Source organism: Lagenorhynchus albirostris, chromosome 1 (genome assembly GCF_949774975.1).
Source record: "Lagenorhynchus albirostris chromosome 1, mLagAlb1.1, whole genome shotgun sequence".
Lineage (NCBI taxonomy): Eukaryota > Metazoa > Chordata > Mammalia > Artiodactyla > Delphinidae > Lagenorhynchus > Lagenorhynchus albirostris.
The window spans coordinates 33,105,325-33,120,769 of record NC_083095.1 but is presented as its reverse complement, the minus strand read 5'-3'; the positions used below and the strand labels follow the sequence as shown (position 1 = coordinate 33,120,769).

General features: G+C 45.8%; 1 long non-coding RNA gene across 2 annotated transcripts in view; it reads right to left on the bottom strand.

The window, feature by feature from the left end:
- Nucleotides 1-1,021: 1,021 nt before the first annotated feature.
- LOC132529750 (uncharacterized) overlaps nucleotides 1,022-15,445 on the bottom strand; it is a 41,657-nt gene continuing 27,233 nt past the window's right edge. For both annotated transcript variants that reach the window (XR_009543560.1, XR_009543561.1), the window contains 2 exons: nucleotides 3,942-4,136; nucleotides 1,022-2,090 (listed from right to left, as the gene is read on the bottom strand). This is a non-coding gene — a long non-coding RNA (uncharacterized LOC132529750). The remainder of the gene's footprint in view (nucleotides 2,091-3,941; nucleotides 4,137-15,445) is intronic.

The following is a 15,445-nucleotide window of genomic DNA, read 5'->3' as shown; positions in this document are numbered from 1 at the left end:
CTCGTACAGCTCCTGTGGGTCAGGAGAGGGACTGAGGGAGGAGTAGGCCCGTCCACAGCCAGGCCGAGACTTTGAAAATGGACTTGCCTTTCTTTTGTGTCTTCCAAGGCTAGGCGAAAAGCATTTCTGAGTTGCGTGCTCCCATCTTCTCCATAATTGGATGAGGGTGTGTGTGTGTGTGTGTGTGTGTGTATGTGTGTGTGTGTGTGTGGAGAGACAGTGTGTGTGCAGGGGAAATATTGCTGGGAAAGGTGTCTAGGTGAGCAATCCTGAGTCACTGGCTCTGGAAAATACCACCAGAGCCCTGATTTAAATTTCTAAGGGCTCTTTAACTTCTCTCCCTCACTGTGGGGTTCAAGAAACTGCTTTCCTGGACTTCCCTGGTGGCGCAGTGGTTAAGAATCCGCCTGCCAATGCAGAGGACACAGGTTCGAGCCCTGGTCCAGAAAGATTCCCACATGCTGCGGAGCAACTAAGCCCATGAGCCACAATTACTGAGCCCATGTGCCACAGCTATTGAGTTCACGTGCTGCAACTACTGAAGCCCGTGTGCCACAGCTACTGAAGCCTGCATGCCTAGAGCTCGTGCTCCACAACAAGAGAAGCCACCGCAATAAGAAGCCCGCACACCACAATGAAGAGTAGCCCCCGCTCGCCGCAACTAGAGAAAGCCCATGTGCAGCAACGAAGACCCAACGCAGCCAAAAATAAATAAATAAAATACATAAGTTTAAAAAAAGAAAGAAAGAAAGAAACTGCTTTCCTGATGTAGCTAAAAGTGTCAGCCTGGCTGCACAAACCCCCTCACAGAACCACCCTCAAACACACCCAGCCGTCATTAACAAGGGGAAGGTGACTTTTCACAGGGGTTTTTTTCCTCCCCATCCAGCGTTCAGGTTCATGTTTTGCTTTAGCACCACCAACATTTCATTAAACCTTACTCAAAAAAAAAAAAAAAAGGCACCCACAGCTCAGAATTTGTTTTGAATTAATTATTTTATTTTTATTATTTTGTTGCTGTTAAAGAGTCGAGGGATGGACCGGGAGGGGCAATGGTAGCTCCCTCCCAACTCCCAACCATTCAGCAGCCCCACCCCTGCCCCCTGCTGTGGATGGAAGCCGATGGTGGCAGTGGTGCAGGGAAAGCAGAGTTGTCACAGCTTGTTGTAAACAGATGTCAGGGGCTGTCAGTGCCACATCTCTCAACAAATCCAAATTACGACCCCAGGATTTCCACAGAAATAACTGGGAAGTGTGGAGAGACAGAACTCATAATACCTGCAGCTTAATAAGGATGGCATGCCTGCTTCCATGAGGAACTACTGATCTCATAGCTATGCTCCAGAGGTCCATGGGAAGGTCTGGTCGGGTGGCCTTGTGTGACTTTACCAAGAATGACCATCTTGCTAGGGGTGGGCAAGAATTAAACATTCAGTGAGTCCCTTCTATGAGTCAACATTGAGCTAACAGCTTGACACATATTCTCTATTATATCTTCACCACAGTCATGTGAAGTAGGGGAGGGGAAACTGAGACTCAGTTTGTGTGTTAGTCAGGATAGGCAAGGTTGTGCTGTAGTAACAAACAGTCCTAAGAATCTCAGTGGTTTTATACAATTAGTGTGTATTTGCCACTCACAGCAGCCTGCCATGCAGTGACTCCAAGACCCTGGCTGTTTTGATCTCTTGGCCCACCATGTAAACTCAAGGCCTCTGCCACAATTGCCCAACTGCACAATTGGCAGGGGAAGAGAGAGACTGGAGAATCATGCATGAGTTTCTTTTTTTTTTTTTTTTTTTTTGTGCGGTACGCGGTCATCTCACTGTTGTGGCCTCTCCCATTGCGGAGCACAGGCTCCAGACGCACAGGCTCAGCGGCCATGGCTCAGGGGCCCAGCTGCTCCGCGGCATGTGGGATCTTCCCGGACCGGGGCACGAACCCGTGTCCCCTGCATCAGCAGGCAGACTCTCAACCACTGCGCCACCAGGGAAGCCCATGAGTTTCTTCTTCAGCCTGGAAGTGAACTTCTGCTGTCATTTCAGTTGCCAGAACTAGTCCTATGGCCCCACCCGCCTACAAGGGGGCTGAGTCTTCCATGTGCCAGGAAGGGGAGAAGCACAGGATATTAGTGAGCATAGGTGACGTTGAACACAGGGAGGTTTAATAACTAGCAGGTAGTGGTTGGCAGAATGAAGGTGTAAACTGAGTTCTGCCTAGAATCAAAGCTCAAGGTCTGTCCATGACACTTGGAGCCAGGGAGAGGACCCCTTCCCTCCGACCTCGGTCAGCAGGCCTTGTGTGAGCATCCTTGTGTGACCCGCTGGGCACAAAGGCAGTCATTAAATAGCAACAATAGACCCTTGTACTTCTACAAAGCCTCCCCATTTTCAAGGCTTCTTAAAGTACGTTGCTTTACCAAATCCCTAAAACACCATAACGAAACAGAAAGGGAAAATTTCGTAGCCCCGCTTCTTGAGCTCCACATATTAAGAAGCCAAAACCAGAAAGGTGAAGAGACCGGACACACTCAGAGCTAGTTTTTGAAAAACCCAGACTAGAACCTAATTCTGATAAAACCTCATTTGAAACTCTTCCCAACCCATCCCACTCTCTGTAACTTTAGTATCGGGAAAGACCACCCTTTCCCCCCAAATTATCTCCTCTCCTCTAAACTGCCACCCTCAGGACACCATGCCTTCACTGGACCCTCCTCTGGGGGATGTCATCATCAATGCATGCAAAACAATTAATGTGTCACACTGTAAAGCCTTAGGTTTAAGAACATCTGAGACAGAATTTAGATAATGGACAGAACGGGGTAAATGAGAGAGTGCAGGAAGGCTGAACTGAGAAGCCACTGGCCTTGGTGAGATGTGGATAAAGGGGGAGTCCATTCCAGGTGGAAATTCCTTCCTAATTCTCTCTTTCCTCTGTTCTAGTCTATTGCATTTAAAATTTTACTAAGTGCCTTTCCACATACTATTTTATTAAATTTCCTGAAAAATTCTGTTAGGGAATTGAGAGCTTGGTCAGATCTTTCTTCTCATTGGACAAAAAAACTGAAACCTACAGACGATAAAGTGATCTGTCTAGCACCAGAGCAAACTAGAACCTGAACCCAATTAAAGAGGCAAAAATGTTAAAGAGTAATAATCGTCGATCCTTGTGCATATGTGGTGAAACTGTCGCATTTAGAGCTACCTGCTAGCATATAAATTAATACATTTTATAAAAAATCAAGCTTTTAGTATGAAATATTTCATACATATAATGGATTTATATATGTATGTGTGATATTTAGAACAATAAAACACTATATCTATTACCCTGCTTATTACCAGTGTTCTAAAACATTAGGTCACTTTAAATTATAAAAATGATGTATACTCTTGGCACAAAATTCAAATCATGCAGAAGATAGAAACTTTAAAGTCTCTTTTCTCATCCGGTCGACCACTGAATCCCACTTTCCAGGATAACCACTGTTAACAATTGAACACAAGATCTTAGTTAAGTTCATTTTGGAAACAATCCAGAGAGATATATATGTACACACATATATATATAAAGAGTCTAAAAATGTCTATAACTTTTGGTCCCGTCACCCCATTGTGGGAATTTATCCCAGGAAAAGACCTCCTAGGATTCCTTCCTTTCCTAGAAATGGCCAAGCTCATTCCCACACAAGTCCTTCCCCTTGTCGTTTCCTCTGTCTGGAAACCTGTTCTGCCAGATTTGCTCATGGCTGGAAGTCCACTCAAGTCTAAGCTCAGATGTCACCACCCCTGAGAGGTTGCCATGGTCACCTGTCTAGACTGGCTCCCTCTCCCCACAAAACCACCTGGCACAGAGTAGGAACGTACATCTGAGTTAAGAGGATAAATGTCCACTCATGAAACCACCATCTGGTCTACTTAGATAAGGGATATTATTTGACTCACCTTGGAACCCAGGCAGCTACTACTGCGAAGAAACAGTTCTTGCTGGCTTTCAAGACTCTAAGGACCTGGCAGTGTGGAAAGTCACCAGCCAGAGGCCATCCCCACTGTCCTTTCTTCCAGCAGAAAGGCTGCCTTTCAGACGTAGATACTGCAAGGTGGGCTGCCTTCCCTTTCAACCCTTTTCATTCGTGGCTCCTAAAACAAACAAGAGGTAAAGAAAATCGATGGGTGAGAGTCTCTATCAAAACAACACCTAGTCCTACTTAACTAAGCTGAATAATTTGAACACTCTCAAGTCAGACAATGGAAACATTGAGAGTTTCCACCAAAACAGAAACTTGGCCAAGTGGGAGGGGTATCCAGAAGCCTCCACGGCATTCTGAGTTGGCAGGGGAAGTCTTCTTGCTTAGCCTGGGGGTAGGGAGAAGGGGTGAGAAAGGGAAGCCTAGGTCCTAATCAGAGCTCCACAAACCCTCTCTAACTTTTTTTTTCCTTATAGCAAAATAAAACATGTTTACAAAATAAATTACATAAGGAAAAAATCAAAACCTCACATAATCCTGCCATCCAGAGAGGCAATATTCTGTGGTGTGTCCTTGCAGTGTTTTTTTTTCATAGCATAATTATGTTTAAAAAAATTAAAATGAGATTATACTGTATACTTATTGCCTCATAAACTGCTTTTATCACTTAATGATATATTGCGGACATCTTCGCTTGCCATTAAATACTACTCAATGCTGTCAATTTTTTTTTATAGCTGTTTAGTATCTCATTGTATGGCTGTATCATCTAACAAACACCCACTCATGGGAGATTTAAGTTGTCCCCAGTTTTTATAAGCAGCTTGTCAATGGCTGTTTCTGAAATGCATTCATGATTATTTCCTTAGGACTAATTTGCGGAAGTGGAATTTCTGTGGTAAAGGGTATTAAAATTCTAAGGGTTTTTTTATGCAGCTGTTGTGGCCAGCACATTTATGTTTGAAGAGCATTAATAGACGTGGTTGACTACCTTATTCTTGGTCTCTTCACCTATATTTTTACTGAGTGTAGTGACACAGAGCTAGGAACAGTACATTCAGATAGGAACTTCTGCCTTCAAAGAAGTTTGTAATTTTTTTAAAATTTTATTTAATTTATTTAATTTTTTTGGCTGCGCTGGGTCTTCGTTGCTGCATGCGGGCTTTTCTCTAGTTGCGGCGAGCAGGGGCTACTCTTCGTTGTGGTGCTCAGGCTTCTCTCTGCGGTGACTTCTCTTGTTGCGGAGCACGGGCTGTAGGCGCACAGGCTTCAGTAGTTGTAGCACGCGGGCTCAGTAGTTGTGGCTCACAGGCTCTAGAGCTCAGGCTCAGTAGTTATGATGCACAGGGCCTTAGTTGCTCCACGGCATGTAAGGTCTTCCCGGACAAGGGCTCGAACCCATGACCCCTGCATTGGCAGGCGGATTCTTAACCACTGTGCCACTGGGGAAGTTCAGAAGCTTGTATTTTAAACAAAATCTTTTGATTTTTGATCTGGACAAACATAAAGCAAACCAATCAAACAGAAAAAAAATGATCTATTAATTGATCAAATCAGTTAAAGACAAAATTAATGGGAGACCCTGATCTCCTTTGTTTTCTATCATTAAATAATTACATAACTAATTACTGAATTACTTAATGCGTTAAGTTTGCCATATGTGCATTTATGGTTCACGTTTGCCTTTTATGGCACGCACTGATGACTGGCTGCCTAGTAGCCTTTTCCCATCTCCTCCATATTCTGCTTCCTATTATGGACAATGAAAAGCCAGAAATTCACTTTCCCAGATGCCCTAGCAGGTGAGGGTGGCAAGTCTTTGCCCAATTAGAACCAAGGAGACATTTCTTGCAGGGCTCTGGGAAAGTTTTTTCCCATTTGACAAAAGGAGAGAGTTCACAAAACAAGCTCTTATCACCTTGGCCCTTCACCCCATTCCCAGGCTTTGAACCTTGTCATATCAGTGCATGATTCCAGGAGCTGTGGCAACCGTCTTATAATCATGAGGCAATAAGCATCAGGATTAAAAAAAAAAACAAACCCTCTGATAATTGTTAGTCCTCAATTACATCAGGAGGGCTGCCGAATCTACCCTGGATTCTAGCTCCCAAAGTAAACATCTTTATGGCTTAAGTTAGTGGTTCTCAATGTTAGTGGTTAGGTGAACACATTCGAATCACTTGGGAATTTTGTTAAAGTAAGACTGATGCAATAGGTCTGAGACTCTGTATTTTTATGGAGATCCCAGTTGCTGCTGATGCTGCTGGTTCAGGGACCACACTTTGAGTAGCAAGCATCACTGTTTTATTGGCTTGAGGCATCTCAACTGGTACATCCCTTTTCTGGATGCAAAGGTCACGCTCATTATTTCACAGGTGTGGCTCTGGGAACCATGAAACAGCAGGAAGGATTCTTTCCTACCGAGGGTCCATTAGCCCTTCTGAATCATCAGCCCCTAGCCAGAACTGGGGGATTCCTAAATTAATGCATTTTCCAGTGGTAAAGTCCTGGGTCCTGAAGCTGTAGACTGTCTGCAGATGTGCTGTCCTGCACCTGCTGCCCCAGCCAGACCGGCTTTTCTGACCAGATCCACCCTGACAGGCAGCCTTAGGCCAAAGGGGCTGTAACTAGAGCTCATCCTTTCCTTGGGGACCTTTCTCTACCGGCCTCCATCTCGGCTCTCCTCTTCAGGTGGCATCTTTCTCTTTGGTTGCTGAAAGTCAGGTTTCCAAAACAGTGATGGTGAAATTTCAGGCCACAGAGAAAGAACACTGGCAGAAGCCCTCCATTTCCTTCGGAGATGTCTACACATTTACGCTTTCTTCCCTCTTTCCTTCAGTCTCAGGGAAGACATGCCGACCTCCTGCCTAACACAGCAGTCCCCATTCTGTCACGTCTGCTGCTCTGAAACCTCTCGGCAAGGTCATCAGTGACCATCTGGGTTCTCCTTCTTCTCCCAATGGGCTAGTCCATTTCTCTATTCCCTTGTACAGCAAAATCCCTCAGGTAGATTGGTCTGTCCTTGTAACTCCATCTCCTTCTGTCCCATTCACTCTTGTACTCACTCTTGTGAAGTCTAAGTCCCCACCACCCCTCTGAAGCTCTCTTGTCAAGGTTGCCCATGACCTCCAACTTGTAAGTCTCAGCGTTTTAGGTTGGTCCCTATCTTACCAGCTGATCGAAGTTTTTGGCACAGTTAAGCCCTCCCTCTTTCCTGCCTGTCTGAGCTCACTCCCATCAGCACACCCCACTCACATGGTTTCACTCTTACCCTCACTGGCTCCTCTTTCTCAGTCTCCTGGGTTGGTTCAGCCTCCTCTTCCTGACCTCTCCATGGTGGAGGCCTGGGGCCCAGTCCTCACTTCCCTTCCCCTCCCTTCTAAGTTTCTCCAGGGATCCCACCTCTCCCATGGCTGTCAGTCCCATCTACAAGCTAATGAAATGTTATCTCCAGCTTACCTCCCCTCCCTGGCCCCCACCCCGGGTCTAGACTCGAAGCTTCACATCTCCAATTCAGAATTCTCAACTTCTCCTCACCAGCACCATTGACTTAGAAGCTCATGCGGCGGGACTTCCCTGGTGGCTCAGTGGTTAAGAATCTGCCTGCCAATTCAGGGGTCGTGGGTTCGATCCCTGGTCCAGGAAGATCCCACATGCTGCGGAGCAACTAAGCCCACACGCCACAACTACCGAGCCTGTGCCCTAGAGCCCACAAGCCACAACTACGGAGCCTGCATGCTGCACCTACTTAAGCCCGTGCACCTAGAGCCTGTGCTCTGCAGCAAGAGAAGCCACCGCAATGAGAAGCCCACCCACTGCAACAAAAAGTAGTCCCTGCTCTTCATAACTAGAGAAAGCCCACGCCCAGCAACGAAGACCCAACACAGCCAAAAATAAATAAATTAACTAATTTTTTAAAAAATCTCTAGTGTTTGGACCCAGACATCAATATTTTTTAAACATCCTCAGAAGATTCCAGCAAGCAGCCAAAGTTGGCAATCAGTGCCTATAACTCATTCCTCATGCACAGGAGAGGCAGTCCTTTGGTGGCCAGAGACTGGGCATGGGAGTCACACCAGTTTGGCTCTTGACCTACCAGCTACATGTCCGTGGCCAGGTTACTTAAGATCCCTCTGACTCAGTTTCTTTACTTGTAAAGTGGTGGTGGTGGTGGTGGTGGGGTGGTACCAACCTCACAGGTGTTGAGGAAATTATATTAAGTGAAGTGACTGATATGTAAAAGGCAGTTAATATATCTCATTTTTTTTAGTCCATAGCTCAAAGTTCCCCTCATTGGTTGAGTATACTTTCCAACATGCCCAAGGAGACCCCCCTCACACACACACACACACACACACACACACACACACACACACACCCCACATTTTAAATTAGTTTTCCTGAGGCTACATAAAACCTATTGTAAGCCTTGTCAGTTCCCTTCTTGCCTCTCACCATTTCCACCTGGTTTCTTGAAACTATACTTATAAGGTTGACCTTGGGTGCCATCTTAGAAGTCCCTGGCTGTCCTCTTTGGTTCTGAGTTGCAAGGCACTGCTGCTGTTGGTGGGTCCCCCTGGGCAGGACTTTATCATTTGGAGTCTTCAAATCCCTGGGTTAGAAATGGGAGGAGAGTCCACACAGCCTGATGAAAATATTATGTTTCCTTGCTTTGGGCTAAAATTATCTCACCCTATCATGCTGATCGGAAGCCCAGGCAGTTGAATGCCTTCGGTTAATTAAAATGCAAAAATACATCAATGATTACTTATTAAATGCATTTTTCCTCAACAAACCTCTCAAAGCTGAGATTTCTAGAGAAAATGGGCTGTACAAGGGATCACTGGTAATGGCGTGGTCAGGGATCCCTAGACAGGACAGGACTTTAGCCAGTTCATATTCAGGCCTTGGGGCTCAGGTTAAAACCCAGGAGCTAGGGCTGTTCTGGTGGGAAGGGCTGACCTTTGTACTCTGGAGAAGTCAGGAGGCCACACCCACAGAACCTGTCTGCTATCCTAGGCCAGGACTAAAGTCTGAGGTGAGGGGTGAGAGCTGAATTACAGGGAAACCATCATGGTAGAGCCTTTGACTTAATAGACATGATTAATAAATACCATCTCTGAGCTCACACCATATGCCAAGCATTTGACATACTTTCTCTTGCTAAGTTCTCCCAACAGCTCTATGGATTAGGTACTAACGTCTCCAGAGAGAGTATCTTCATTCATTCATTCAAGACTATTTATTGAACTCATATGCTCAGTCCTTTTTGGAAACAAAAGCCAACACATTCCCTGCCTCATGGAGTTTACCGTCTAGTGGGGGAGACTAGTATTACTTGGATAACGCACAGATCAATGTATTAGAACACTTTTGGCCACATGCTAGATGAAGTATTTCAGGCAGCCCCTCTCTTGCTACCATATAGAAGTGCTGCATAAACACAAGTAAAACATTTGAAAATACACAGCTGAGCTCAAAAGAAAAAAAGGAAAATCCTCAGATTCCAAAGATAGTGCAAGAACTCAAAGTCAGAATGAGGAGTGAGAGCTGAGCCTTTGATTCATGGGGTTTTGACTAGATAAAGGCCCTAAGTCCTGGAGCCTAGAGTTCTAAGGCCCTTTCAAAGATAGGAGGTAGCCCTAGGCTGTTTGAGGCAGGAGGGCAGGAATTTATCCCTCTGAACTTATCCTTTTAAGGCTTAGAGATTTAAAGAGAGAACTAGTCAGGGAAAAAGAAGCCTGGGAAAACTCTACCAACCAGGCCGGCAGGAGGAGCAACAAAATTTTCTCACTGTCCTGAGCTTGGGTGGGAGAAAAGTTCCTGTGAAAGATGGAAGGTCCAGGCCTGCCCCACATGGAGGGGAGAGTTAGATGGCTCCCACTGCATCCCCTCCTTGGTGTGCCACTGGTCCCAGGACTCCTGTGCCAAAAAGTTAACATAAAAGTTAGTCCAGGGACTTCCCTGGTGGTGCAGTGTTTAAGAATCCACCTGCCAATGCAGGAGACACAGGTTTGATCCCTGGTCCAGGAAGATCCCACATGCCACAGAACAACTAAGCCCGTGCACCACAACTACTGAGCCTGTGCTCTAAAGCCTGCGAGCCACTACTACTGAGCCCGTGCACCACAACTGCTGAAGCCCGCACGCCTAGAGCCCGAGCTCTGAAACGAGAAGCCACCACCATGAGAAGCCCGTGTACTGCAATGAAAAGTAACTCCCACTCTCCACAACTAGAGAAAGCCCGTGTGTAGCAACAAAGACCCAGCGCAGCCAGAAATAAATAAATTAAATAAATAAATTTTTAAAAAAAGTTAGTCTGGAACTTAGGACCTGGACAGAAGCAAAACCTAAAGTACTCTGTAAGGACATTTTCACAGACATCCCACAACAAAACAACTCCCATCGAAGATGAGTTCCCAATCAAAAATTATAAACCACAGAGGGAAACAAACTACCATAAGAAATAATCAGTAAATATTAAAGTATTTTTTAAAATAAACAAAAAATACAGAAGAATTCACCCCCTAAGAAATGGAAAGAATACAAAAAAATCTGAAAACCTAAAATAAACATTTTAAGTGATTATAAAGAATTTTTTAAAGAAAAGAAATAATAGTAAAGAATAGGATACTATGTCCCAGTGCCTTGGGACAAAATTTGGTCATGAAATGTCTCCCAAATATTTGTTGAATTCCTGACCAAGAGGAGGATCTGAGAAATGGAATATTTCCTGCCATATCAGTAAACAAAGGATGTCACAGTCATCAGCGATTACAGCCCTCCAACCAGCCTGTGAGCCTTGAGGAAACTCAGGAAGGAAAGAATACCTGCCATCTAGCAGCCGTCAAACTGTGGCCACTCCCAACAGTGAGACCTGAGGAAACTCAGGATGTGAAAACCCTGAGGAAACTATGGATGTGAAAACATAAGATACTGGCCCCAGATAGCTGAGGTGCATATCAAAGGAATGATTTCAGTAAGCCCAGATTCTTGCATCTTCCCATACATAGAAAGATGCTAAATTCCTTAACTTGGGATATCTGGTTTTCTTTAATTAACAATAACCTTTTGATGTTCCCAACTACCTGCCCTTTGTTGCAAAACTCCTCCTTGGAGCAGTTCTCTCAGGGTTACTTGAGATGCTGCCTCCTGAGCTTGAAGTCCTAAAATTTCCTGCCAAATAAAACATAACTCTCAAAAAAAAAAAAAAAAAGAATAGGAGACTATGAAAAAAATTGATGGAACACAAGCAAAATAGTTTTAGAAATGAAAAATATATTGGGTTGGCCAATAAGTTCGTTCAGGTTTTCCTGTGACATCTTATGGAAAAACCCAAATGAACTTTTTGGCCAACCCAATTTTTAACAAATTATTTATTAAAATTGATAGATTGAAGAGCAGAATAAGACACAGCTAAAGAGACATTTAGCAAGTGGGATGATTCCTCTGAAAAAAATCACTCTGCCATTAGCATAGTGAGAAAATGAAGAGCAGAAAAATATGGAAGCAACCATGGCTAAGAGACACAGAGGAGAAAAAAATGACAAGATTTAGCACACCTTAGCTAGCATACCCAGGAGAACAGAGGGAGAATGGGAGAGGAGCAATATTTGAAAAGATAATGGCTGGGAATTGATCAAAGTTGAAGAAAAACCTAAATCTTCAGATTGAATAAGCACCCCAACCCAATTTCTGAGAATAAATAACAAAACTTCACACCTTAGGCACACAGTGCAAAATGTGGAGAAGAGCAAAACTAAGCAGATAGTATTAGGAAGTGTCATAGTTCTATGAAGGAGGGAGTCACAGTCCTAGAATAGCATGTAAGCAGGAAGCGGGGGAACGAAGGGGGTGCTTATCTTCCCTAGATGTCAGGGAAAGTGTGATTGTTAATTTTATGTGTCAACTTGGCTAGGTTATAGTACCCAGTTGTTTGGTCAAATACCACTTAGATGTTTTGGTGAAGGTATTTTTTAGATGTAATTAACATTTACAATCAGTGAATTTTAAGTAGGTAACACTTCATACTGTGGGTGGGCCTCATCCAATCAGTTGAAGGCTTTATGAGCAAAGGCTGAGGTTTCAGAAGAAGAAGGAAGTCTGCTTCAAGACTGCAACATAGAAACCGTCCTTGTCTGGGTTTCTAACTTGCTTCCCTGTGGATTTCGGACTCAAGACTGCAGCATGAACTTTTACTGGAATTTCCAGTTGGCCGACCTGCCCTACAAAATTCAGACTTGCCAGCCTCCACAACCATAAGAGCCAATTCCTTAAAACCTCTCTCTATATCTACAGAGCTAGAGATGACAGAGATATTCTGTTTCTCTGGGGAACCCTGACTCATACAGAGGCCTTCCTCAGGCAGCTGGGGGTTTGAGTGAGGTCTTAAGGCTGAGGAGGCCGCCTAATTCCGTTAATTACGCAGAAGAGAGGGAGAGGAAGAGCTTGAAGAGAGAAGGGATGGCTCAGGCCCAAGCCACGGGTCTGGGGACAGATAAGAGACATGAAGCAGGACCAGATCACACCAAGCCTTGAAAATATTTGGGGCTTTTCCTTAGGAGCTGCCGGAAGTCTGGGCACGGTTATAAATGGAGGATGTCCACAGTTACAGAGCAGACGTGATAAGCCTGGGGTCATAATCAGGTGTCCATGCCCCAGAGTCCATGTCTTTCCAAGGCACCACCTTCCTCCCACAGAAACCAGTTGGGGACGTCTGCTGTTATCCATCTGTCCAGCATACATTCTGCCCTGCTTTAGAAAGCAGCACCCAGATTTTCTTTTTAGGGGGAATCTCTCTCCTTTTGGCAGTCTTGGTTGTCACTCCAGCTCCCTCCCCCAGGACTTTGAGCTCGGAGTGGAGTGACGGACAGATGGACACAGGGCTGGAGCTCTCTGCCCGTGGCAGGGGGGCCCAGCACTGCCCCGCGGGACCAGCCATGGAGAGTGCTGTACCATCCCTAGTTTGATAGGTTTGTCATTTTCCTCCATTTCATGCCAAAATACATGCCTAACTATTAATCCCCTGGAGTGATCCCGTGTTCACTTGAGTTTGAGAACCACTGAGCGAGAGGAAGGCAGGTCCTTAGGCAGAAGCCCAGGGCCTTCCAAATACCCATCCACCCTGAGTTGCCCACGATCTCGCTTGCCACAGGGTTTCCTCTACTTTCTTTAAAGTGAAGCTTCTTTAGCCCGAAGTTTGTGAATACATTTGCCGCTGTGAAGCCTAAATGAGACGGTGGGGGACTGAGTCCCAGAGCCAACTTCAGGGCCCTGTGTGCATAATGCCTCTGCCCTGGACTCCACGCAGTGACAATGACCTGCGTCCCAGACCCTCAGGGCACACTGACCTTGACCAGCACCAACCTGACCCCTCTATAACCTAGGATTTGCGCCAGATTCCTGGGAGAATATCTCTTAGAAAAGGAGGACAGGAGCTCCTGGGGTGCAGGCAGAGATTCAGTCTCTAGTATTGTGCCTGGCACTAAAGGGCTCATCTACGATGCAAGGGCGTAGCGGACAGAGGAAGGACAGAGAGAGGAGCTTCCTCACCGTCTACCTCTGAGAAGATTGAAAACACTGGGATCCTTTGTACAAGACTGACATGCAGAATGTGCCCGAATTATTTAAATATTGAAATGCTTCCATGATGGTTGCTAAATAGTCACAGCCCTGAGCCCTCCAGACATAATGCTCTGGCCACCCCTGTCCCTCCACAGAGGCCCTCCCCCACCTCCAGGACCCTGCCCCTGTACTTCAAATTGAAGTCAGTTCTGCTTGATCAATGCCCTTGCATGCTAATTGCTGTGTGCAGTGTCACCCACTCATGAGATTTCCATACACATGACACCAGCTGCTTCCTGGCTGAGGGGTTTGGCATGGAAATTGGCAGAAGAACCACTTAGCTGAGACCACAGGGTAGACCCATATGATTATAGCCACAGCGAAATCTGGTGTCACGTGGCATTACTGCTCAGGTTCTCATGTGCAAGGAATGGCTGCCACGGGGTTTTGGGGGGTTCCATGCTGTCTGAACTTTAATGGAAAAACCCTTGACTTGGGTCCTGCTCTGGTTCTGAATATCCTAGCGGTGTGAACTTGAGCAATTTATCTAACCTCTCTGAGCTCCTACAAAATATCCCTTGCACAAGGTTGCCAGGGAGATGAACATATTGAAAATTTAGGAGCTCGGTCCCCCGCCTCAAGGTCTTGTGCTAAATCCAGACCTGTAAATATAGCAATGGAGGACCTGCCCCCGCCTGCTGGCTTCTGCTGTTCCCAGAAGTACTCCCAGTCCCTGGTGATGGTTACCAGGACACCAGCTGTAACCAGGTGCTCCCTTGGCCAAGAAGACACTCCCCCACACCCCTCCTCTGAGGGCCTGCGGATAATAAGCAGGAAGTGGCTGAAGGGCATGGTGGCCCACATGCCTTTTCTTTGCCCTGCCTGTTTCCTGGTGATCTGGGCTCACTGTTGGGGGGCAAGGGGAGGTGGTTACCTCCCACTATGACTCATCACTATGTAGCCAGTCTAGTCTTCCTCCAGCCCCATCCCACCCCAACACTCACACACACTACACAGTCAGGCACAGTCAGGAACACATACATTTACACACATTCAGACATATGCTCACATATTCATATACACTCACACATACACATATGCACACACCTACACTCACCTGCAGTGCACCCACACGCACACACACACTCATACATATTTATGAACACTTGCACATGCTCACTCTCACCCGCCCACACACACCTTCAGACACACACATACATGCTCACGCCCATTCACACATTCACAAGAACCTGTAAAAAGTGCAGTACAGGGCTTCCCTGGTGGCGCAGTGGTTGAGAGTCCGCCTGCCGATGCAGGGGACACGGGTTCGTGCCCCAGTCCGGGAAGATCCCACATGCCACAGAGCGGCTGGGCCCGTGAGCCATGGCCGCTGAGCCTGCGCATCCGGAGCCTGTGCTCTGCAACGGGAGAGGCCACAACAGTGAGGGGCCCGCGTACCGCAAAAAAAAAAAAAAGTGCAGTACATGAAATAGTTTTAGATTTTTCACACATTAAAAAAAAATTAATAGGGACTTGTTTTAATATTTAGTAGAGAAAAATGACAACCCTATCAAACCCTATCAAACTAGGGATCTCACAGCAAAGATTGTTTAGGACAAAGCGAAAAGAAGGTTGGACAAGATTTAAGTAAAAGGGAGTGAGTTGGTTTAAAGGGAAATGTTGAGTAAATCATGGCAAAATTTGTGTGAATGATCCCCCAAAGCCCTCAGAAACATGGTGCTGATGGGAGTAGAGGGTGAGGGCTCTGTATGGAACATGTGGGGAGAGGAGGCATGCCAGCCCTGAAGGGAGACTTGGGGAAGGAGAGAGAAATTTATCAATTTTTTTCTTTTATCGCTATTGCTTTCTGTGTCCTATCTAAAAAACCTTTGCGTGTTCCAAGCTTGTGAAGATAGT